This window comes from Nomascus leucogenys, chromosome 25 (genome assembly GCF_006542625.1).
Source record: "Nomascus leucogenys isolate Asia chromosome 25, Asia_NLE_v1, whole genome shotgun sequence".
NCBI lineage: Eukaryota > Metazoa > Chordata > Mammalia > Primates > Hylobatidae > Nomascus > Nomascus leucogenys.
In genome coordinates this window covers 21,332,171-21,341,483 of record NC_044405.1, presented here as the reverse complement: position 1 = coordinate 21,341,483, position 9,313 = coordinate 21,332,171, and the positions used below count along the sequence as shown (strand labels likewise).

At 43.2% G+C, this 9,313-nt stretch overlaps 1 long non-coding RNA gene across 1 annotated transcript in view; it reads left to right on the top strand.

Annotated features, from left to right (window-relative positions):
* The first annotated feature begins 2,392 nt into the window (after nucleotides 1-2,392).
* Nucleotides 2,393-9,313, top strand: part of LOC105738731 — a 30,710-nt gene continuing 23,789 nt past the window's right edge. Inside the window, exons 1-2 of the long non-coding RNA XR_001114581.2 lie at nucleotides 2,393-2,575; nucleotides 5,460-5,625. This is a non-coding gene — a long non-coding RNA (uncharacterized LOC105738731). The remainder of the gene's footprint in view (nucleotides 2,576-5,459; nucleotides 5,626-9,313) is intronic.

Genomic DNA, 9,313 nt, shown 5'->3' with positions numbered 1-9,313 from the left:
TGCTCTGTTGCCCAGGCTGGAGTTCAGTGTCTCGATCTTGGCTCACTGCAACCTCCACCTCCTGGGCTCAGGTGATTGTCCTGCCTCAGCCTCTCGAATAGCTGGAATTACAGGCATGTGCCAGCACACCCGGCTGATTTTTGTATTTTTAGTAGAGACAGGGTTTTACCATGTTGGCCAGGCTGGTCTCGAACTCCTGACCTCAGGTGATCCACCTGCCTGAGCCTCCCAAAGTGCTGGGATTACAGGCGTGAGCCACCATGCCTGGCCAACTTTTGCTATAATTTTTAAATAATAATTTTTGGTATTTTTTTTCAGAATGTTGGACCTGAGATTGGGAGAATTTATTATTTTCAGTGAATGCCGGTGAGCAGGTGGGTGTCCTGTTAGACACTGGAAGCCTGGTGTCCCCTAGGCAGGCAGATGCTGCACTAACTCTTGGAGGCAGGCCCCAGTCACCTCTGTATTCCCCAGGGCCTGGCACATAAGCTGTCATCAGTGGATGCTGGCTGCATTGCTGTTGAAAACTTGCAGCTGGACGATGTTGGACTTTGGAGGAGATATATCTGATTTTGAATCCTGGTTCTGCCACTCACTCATCTGAGTCCTTGGGCAAACCAGTTAACCTCTGTGAGCCTAGTTTGTTTTTTTTTTCACATGTAAAATGAAAAATAATAGGACCTACCACACAGAGTTGGAAAAATTAAATGAGATGATATTTAGTGCTTTCTACGGAACCTGAGGTATGTTTACTTGTAGATTGCCTATGTCCCCAATTAGAGTGTAAGCCCCATGTGGACAAGGATTTGTCTTATTCACTGCTATATCCCAATGCCTGGCACAGAGCAGGTGCTCAATAACTATTTGTCAGATTAATGAATACAAATGTATTACCAAATTTTCTATGATATTACTGTAAAAAGAAAGAGAACAGTGTAAAGATTGGGAGAATGAAGACATGAGACAATTATATTGAAAAAAATAAAATTATTGGAGAGAGATATTTGTGTCAATATGAGTTATCTGGATATATCAATATTGGACATCAATTCTACTTTTAAGTATAGTTAATATTTTAGTTATGGAGTCATTCATTTTTCTGGATTATGTTTTTCAAGATTCCTGAGAGAAATTGACTTACCCCTTTTAAAATCTTTAATTGATATACATATATATATACACATATATATGTATATATGTGTATATATATATATTTTTTTGAGACAGAGTTTCACTCTGTTGCCCAGGCTGGAGTGGCATGATCTCGGCTCACTACAACCTCTGGCTCCCGGGTTCATGCAATTTTCCTGCCTCAGCCTCCTGAGTAGCTGGGATTTCAGGTGCCTGCCACCACGCCCAGCTAATTTTGTTTTTAGTGGAGATGGGATTTCACCATGTTGGCAAGCTGGTCTCAAACTCCTGACCTCAAGTGAGCCACCCACCTCGGCCTCCTAATGTGCTGGGATTACAGGCGTGAGCCACTGTGCCCAGCCCCATATATTTTAAACATAATTATGTATTCTCATTTTTGGCTCTCCACCGAATATGGCAATGACTGCGACTGCCCCTCTCTTCCACGCCCTCTCTTCCCCTTTCTTATTTTTTGCTATTTTACTCTGCCTCCAAGATAAAATATTATAGTGCATTAAAAATATTTCTGAGAATTAATGATGTAGGGGAATGTCAGCTTCTCAGGGAAAAGTTTAAATAAAGTCAAAATAGTGTTTTTCCTTAGGGGTTACTCACCTTTGTACTAATAATTCTATAGGCAGTCAGTAATTGACCTGCCCTTGAAATTACCAGAATCTAGTGTCAATTAGTAATCAGTTTGGGGGATCAGTATGTGTCTAACTGCTGGGACTCAGGCCAGCACTGATGCTACTACTTTGCAAAGTCACGAGTGGATTTAAAAGTGTTTTAGGGACAATTTTTTAACCCATCACCAGATGGGAAAGGTACTCCGTTGAAGTGGAGTGTAGCATTGGGTTTATTCAAACAGGCTTTGTCACTTTGCTCCTTCCTAGACTGGATGGTTCACATTTTTCTGGATGCAGGAAAGAGAGCTATTCACTTGGGCCTGTATTTTAACATTTTACGTAGGAATTAAAGTACATGTTGTTACAGATTCTGATACTATATGTGCTCTTAAAATATCCAAAGGGTTACACATTTTCAACCTTTAAGAGGATGCTATTGACATGTAAGTTTGATTTTTTTCCCCCTCAAAGTAAACTTTGGTTTCCCATTTCATAACTTCCAATCCCCTCTCTTCCATGTCATCACCCATGTTCTTTGTCAGATCGTTAACAATAGGTTAATAATTAAGAACAAGTGCGACAGAGATCAACAGCTCTGTGTTCAAGTCCAAACTTCCCCTTGGCAAGGCATGTGACCTCCCTGTGCCTCAGGTTCTTGCAGAATGGAAATACCCACTTCACAGAATGGCTGTGGGTGTGGATGAAACGATGCAGTGAACGCTCCTGCCCGGCACCCGTGGGTGCTCACGACGATTGTGTTTACTGTTGGCTGCAATATGTCATGACTTATCACGTGTGATCCTTGAGTGAAAAGGCAGGTGAGTGCAATATTTCTATACCTCTCTGGTACATTAGCATCTCAAACTCCACTAAATGATAATTTAGTTATAACCCCTTGCTTCCTTCTCCCCACCCCACCCCCACTTCTGGATAGGTAAAATAAGTGGTTTTCAGTGGTGAGTGTAGGGGATGATACTGCTCTCCCAGGGAACATTTGGCAATGTCTGGAGACATTTTTGATTGGGGGTGGGTATTACTGACATCTACTGTGTAGAGGCCAGGGATGCTGCTAAATATCCGATCATGCACAGAACAGCCCCCCTACAACAGAGAATTATCTGGTTCCAAATGTCAATAGTGCTGAGGTTAAGAAATACTGGGCCAAAAAAAAAGAAACACTGGGCTAAGTGGTATTCAGTAGAAGGAAAGTTCCCTGTCTTCAGTCTAGTTCATTGAACTTGATTACTTTCTACATATATGCTAATCATTACCTATGCTGGACTCTGGGGCCAGTCCCAAAGAAGAAAAGGCAGACCAGGACCTGCAAAGGGTCTGAGATTTTACTCTACTTAGAAGCTAATAAGTTAGCTTGTTACTGTTTTATGGATGCTAGCAGAAGACACAAGATCCCTGGGTCAGAGACAAAGGACTTTATTATTCATGGCACAGCAAGCTGAATGAGTGTCATGTTGGCACTGGTTCCCCTTGCTCCTCAAGTCCCACAGGGGTAACCTGGATGTGCCAACGTGAATGTAGTGAGTTTACATTTTAGCTGATGAACACTGAACTTGGGAATCTACAGCTCTTATAATAAACAGTAAGTCTGCTCCTTGTCTGTTACTACGTTTGCTCTTAAAGTGACAGAAATTAAGGGGGAGGACTTTACCTCATCCCTCAAGGGCATAAAGAATCCTATACAACATGCAGAGGTCATGGAATAGGGTATTTCAGATTGGTGGTGTCTGAGAAAGCTTTATGGAAATGGAGGTACCTCAACTGGGTTTTATGTAATTTTTTTTTATTTTTAAAATTTCATTAACATACTTTGTTTCCAGAAGCTTTGCCAATGAAGGTAAAAAGCATAGAAATACAGCTCTGAGAAAGAGTTGTACTACGAAAAATCATTAAACATGAAATTAAAGGAAGCTGTACTAAAATCACATGTGCATCCAAGTGGGTTAGGATTGGGGAATAGAGGGAGCACCTGATCTTAGCACAGATCAGGGAGCACAGGAAGAGGGAGGCCTGCTTGGCCTCGGGCCCTGGAGGCATCAAGGATTTGGTTCCTGGCCAGTCACAGTGCCTCACACCTGTAATCCCGGCACTTTGGGAGGCCGAGATGGGAGGATCACTTGAGGTCAGGAGTTTGAGACCAGCCTGGGCCAACATGGTGAAACTCCATCTCTACTAAAATACAAAAATAAGCTGGGCGTGGTGATGCATGCCTGTAATCTCAGCTACTAGGGAGGCTGAGGCACAAGAATTGCTTGAATCCAGGAGGCCAAGGTTGCAATGAGCCAAGGTCACGCCACTGCATTCCAGCCTGGGTGATGAAGGAAAACTCTGTCTAAACAAAAAAAAAAAAAAAAAAAAAAAAAAGGAATGTGGCTTCCATTCTGCAGACTCCTGGAATTGCACTTAGCAATACAGGGCCCCAGCTGCCAGCCCCCGGCCTGTCTCCAGAAAAGGAAGAAACCTAGACAGGGACACGGAGAGGCATGTATCTTGCTTGCTCATGTGACTGACTGGGAAATGCTGCCTGGGGCGCTGTTCTGCTAGAGTTTTTTTTTTTTTGAGACGGAGTCTCACTCTGTCGCCCAGGCTGGAGTGCAGTGGCGCAATCTCGGCTCACTGCAAGCTCCGCCTCCCGGGTTCACGCCATTCTCCTGCCTCAGCCTCTCCGAGTAGCTGGGACTACAGGCGCCCGCCACCACGCCCGGCTAATTTTTTGTATTTTTAGTAGAGACGGGGTTTCACCGTGGTCTCGATCTCCTGACCTCGTGACCCGCCCGCCTCGGCCTCCCAAAGTGCTGGGATTACAAGCGTGAGCCACCGCGCCCGGCCCTCTGCTAGAGTTTTTGAGGCATATCTGGGCCTAACAGGAACATGAGCTGGACTAGGTTAGTGTTGTTTGCCTTGGGAAAAAGAGGGTGAAGTGATGTGTGGTGTCTGCATGGAGGACACTTTCTGATCCTTCCAGAGGTCCAACTCAGAATGAACTGGGTGTTAAAGGGTGAGCAGGGCTTCAACCCAAAGGCAAGGAGAGAAAAAGTGTGCCCAGAAGCAGAAATAGGATAGGCAAAAGGCACAGAAGCACAGACCATCCTGGGATGTTCAGGAACAACATGCCACTTCATGTTGACAGAGTGAAGCACGCCGTCAGAGAGGGCAGATGGTCTGCTCTTGGTGGGGCAGTCAGGGGGTGCATCTTGCCTGTTGGGGTTCCTCAGAAGGAGCAGGAGCATCTCTTACTGTGGTCTATGAGTGCCCTAGAATTGAGGGGTATGAAAATATGTGTCATGGATGTAATTGCAATTCTAGAGCTCTCTGTGAAATATAGAGAGCTGTATCTGCCCTCTTTGAAAGGCTCAGTGACACGAAACATGGAATGAGGAATGAATGATACAAAGGGATACAAAGAGGTAGAGGAGAATTGGGAGTTCTGGTGATGCTAGGAACCCTCTAAAGAGAGACTTCTTTTTGTCCCAGCAACGCACTAACTTCTGTGCTGAGCGTCTCAACATAGATTATGTGGGGAGAGGGAGGACCCTCCGGAGAAGTCCTGGCTGAGCTTAATCAGCTTGTTAGCACAGAGAAACGGTTGCATCTGTGTCCCACAATGATCAACGTAGGTATAACAATGACTTACTGTAAGCAGCTGAGCTACATTTTTCTGAGATGATTTTTTTTTCATGTTGGCAGCTGCGAGCCTGAGCTGACTCCTATGAACCAGTCTTCTCCAGCAATAGACCCTCCTTCAACTCGTGGTAGCCTGTAAGCCAAGGGTGAAAGACTGGAAAGCAGGATCCACTGGTTCATCTATGGGAAAAGGAGGGGGAATGAGATCAAGGATTGAGGACGCTAATGGGTAAGCATGAGAACCATTTGGGTAAACACCGCAGCACGGTCTCTATTAATCTAATCTGAGAACACTGGCTATGAAAAGTATCAGAGGCTGGGCAGGCAGGGTGTAAAATGGAGCCAAGTTAGGGAGAATCCTGTGGGATATGGCCACAAAATGGAACATTATACCACAGTGAAAATGATGAGAGTAGGCAACAAGCATTAACATGAATACATTCTAGCCTTTTAGTCTGAGAACCAGAAACCATTCTATGTATTTCCAGCAGGAAGGGTTTACTTCAGGAAATTAGGTGCCTAGAAAATGGTTGCAAGGCCATCTTGGCCGACGTGGTGAAACCCCATCTCTACTAAAAATACAAAAATTAGCCGAGCGTGGGGGCGGGTGCCTGAATCAGGAGAATCGTTTGAACCTGGGAGGTGGAGGTTGCAGTGAGCAGAGATGGCGCTACTGTACTCCAGCCTGGGCGACAGTGAGATTCCGTCTCAAAAAAAAAAAAAAAGAAAGAAAGAAAGAAAGAAAATGGTTGCAAGGGATGGTCAGGAAGCAAAAGCCAAGGGAGGTGGTGCTCCTCAGAAGTCAGGAGGTATCAGGAAGCCACTATTGCTACTGCAGAAGCCCGGTTATCTGCTGCTGTCGCTGCCCCAGGAAGAGTGAAATCCATGTTTGTCCCACCATGTGCTTCTTGCTGGTGCTCCCAGAACAGAGACCCTAAGGATTGTTCCCAGGCTTCCCCATCCTGTGATACATCAGCTGAGAGCAAAGAAGGGGCAAGGACGATGTTGAGGGTCAAAAGACAAGAGTGACATAATGTGGTATGAGAAAGCAACTCCCAGATTGCATGCAGCATATTACCATTTTCTAAAGTACAAAAACAAAATAACGTATTGTTTGGGCATTTATGTCATGGTGTGTTGAGGCTGGGTTGAACTGGCATGCAAGAACCAACAGTTAACTTTTCAGGAATTTTGCAAGCCAGTTGTTAAACACAGCCATGATTAAAAATTAATTACACTTATTGTTAAATAAATTATATTGAATTTGATGATAACATTCTAAACTCATCATTTCTTAATCATTTTACTGCCTTTTATTATTAGCTGTGCTTTTAAGGTTATTTATAGCTATTGTGTCTGTTTATTTTTATTTTTTTGAGATGGAGTTTTGCTCTTGTTGCCCAGGCTGGAGTGCAATGGCACCATCTCGGCTCACTGCAACTTCCACCTCCTGGGTTCAAGCGATTCTCCTGCCTTAGCTTCCCAAGTAGCTGGGATTACAGGTGTGTACTACCATACCTGGCTAATTTTTGTATTTTTAGTAGAGATGGGATTTCACCATGTTGGCCAGACTGGTCTGGAACTCCTAACCTCAGGTGATCTGCCTGCCTCAGCCTCCCAAAGTGCTAGGATTACAGGCGTGTGCCACCGAAGCCGGCCAGCTATTGCATCTGTGTGGTGAAAATACAATACTCTGGTGTGCTACTGTACATCTCTTTGCAGCTCTGTGTTCAGTGATATCACCTTGGTAGCTTGGAATAGGCCACAGTGGGAGTATTTACACCAAAAAAATTGACAAATGCTGCCAATCAGAGCTTGCTTGTTTTGTTGATTATATAGACACAAGGAAGTGGGGGGAAATGTTAATCATGCAGATTCGACTTAAAAGTTTGCCATGTCTTCAGCTGCCGCATTGTAAATGGCACAAAAATTGAGGAAACAGTCTTCTAGTATTTGACAACTACCTGATTCAACAAAGAGTCGCCCTTATGAATGATGAAAATGTTTTCCACCATGTCTTTATCATTTATTTTGCTTTCTTCTTGCTTGTTAATGTAAATAAAAATATTAACCAGCATTCATATTGGAACTACACTTGTTCATCAGTTGCAACCATATGTTGGCTGCAGTTACAGTGGTTTGGCAAATATCAACAAAACCATTCTGTAAGAATCAACTGACTTTACCAATTTACATAAAATTCAATCTTATTATTTGAAATTGGGTGCTATACATCCTTTATGTCAAAAAATTTATAAGACACAGCATGATGACTATAGTTAATGGATTTGTCTTGGTCTGTTTGGGTTGCTATAACAAAATATCATAAACCGAGTGGCTTATAAACAGCAGAAATTTATTGCTCACAGTTCTGGAAAGTCCTGAACTTTCCAGCTGAGAAAGTCCAAGATCAAGGTGCTAGAAGATTCAGTGTCTAACGAGGGCTTGCTCTCTGCTTCATAGATGGTGCCTTCTAGCTGGGTCCTCACATGGCAGAAGGGAAGAATGAGCTTCCTCAGTCCTCTTTTATAAGGGCACTAATCCCATCTGCCAGGGCTCCACCCCAATGACCTTCTCACCTCTTAAAGGTCCCTTAAGCTATTGCATTGGGGATTAGGCTTCAACATGTGCATTTTGGAGGGACACACAGATTCAGATCATGACAGTATCATATACTTGACAGTTGCTAAGAGAGTAGATCTTAAGTGTTCTTACCACAAACATAAGCTAAGTATGTGTGGTGAGGTGATGGGTATTTTAGCTTGATGTAATCTTTTACAATGTGTACATAGATCAAAACATCACATTATACAGTATAAATATGTATACTTTTGATTTGTCAATTATACCTTAATTAAGCTGGGAAAAATTTTAAAAATTTGTAGTAAACTTATAAAGGAATAGATACACCCACATGCATACATTCAATTTTTTGGAGATGTGGTTGCTAAACATTTACCATCACATCACTGCATATATGTATCATGAACAAAGAGGTGATAACATTTCATATAGTGGTTGCCTGTGTGTGGCAGTTGTGGGTGGAAATCCACCAATACCCGCCTCTATTGTGTCTTCCCTGGTTTGCCATTTACCTAGGCATGCAAGTTCAAAGTCGGGGAGCCATGGAGGAATCCTCCCTCCCACTTCACAGCCCATCACCAGCTATGGTTGGGTTTTCTTTTTCTTTTTTTTTTGGAAAACAGCTTTATTGAAGTATAATTGATGCATTTGAAAAACTGGGCAGGCCACAGGGGCTCATACCTGTAATCCCAGCACTTTGGAGGCTGAGGCAGGAGGATTGCTTGAGCCCAGGAGTTTGAGACCAGCCTAGGCAACAAAGTGAGACTGTCTCTACAAAAAAATAAGAAATATTAGACTGGTGTGGTGGCACGTGCCTGTGGTCCCAGCTACATGAGAGGCTGACATGGGAGGATTGCTTGAGCCCAGGAATTTGAGGCTGCAGTGAGCTATGATTGCACCACTATACTTCATGCAGCCTGGGCAACAGAACAAGACCCTGTGTCAAAACAAAACCAAAACCAAAACTGCACATGTTTGATGTGTACGATTTGAATTTGGACAATAGGCATATACCCATGATACTATCCCAAAAATCAAGGTAATGAACATATTCTCTCCAAAAGTTTCCTTGTGTTCTTAATTTTATCATATGTTTATTTTTTGCGGTAAAAATGTTTAAGATGAGATCTGCCCTCTTAACACATTCTTAAGTGTGTGATACTGTGTGAACTATAGGCATGATATTGTGCAGCAGATCTCTAGAACTCATTCATCTTGTGTATTGGTTCATTTTCACGCTGCTGATAAAGACATATGCGAGACTGAGTAAGTTACAAAAGAAAGAGGTTTAATGAACTCACAGTTCCACGTGGCTAGGGAGGCTTCAAGATCAT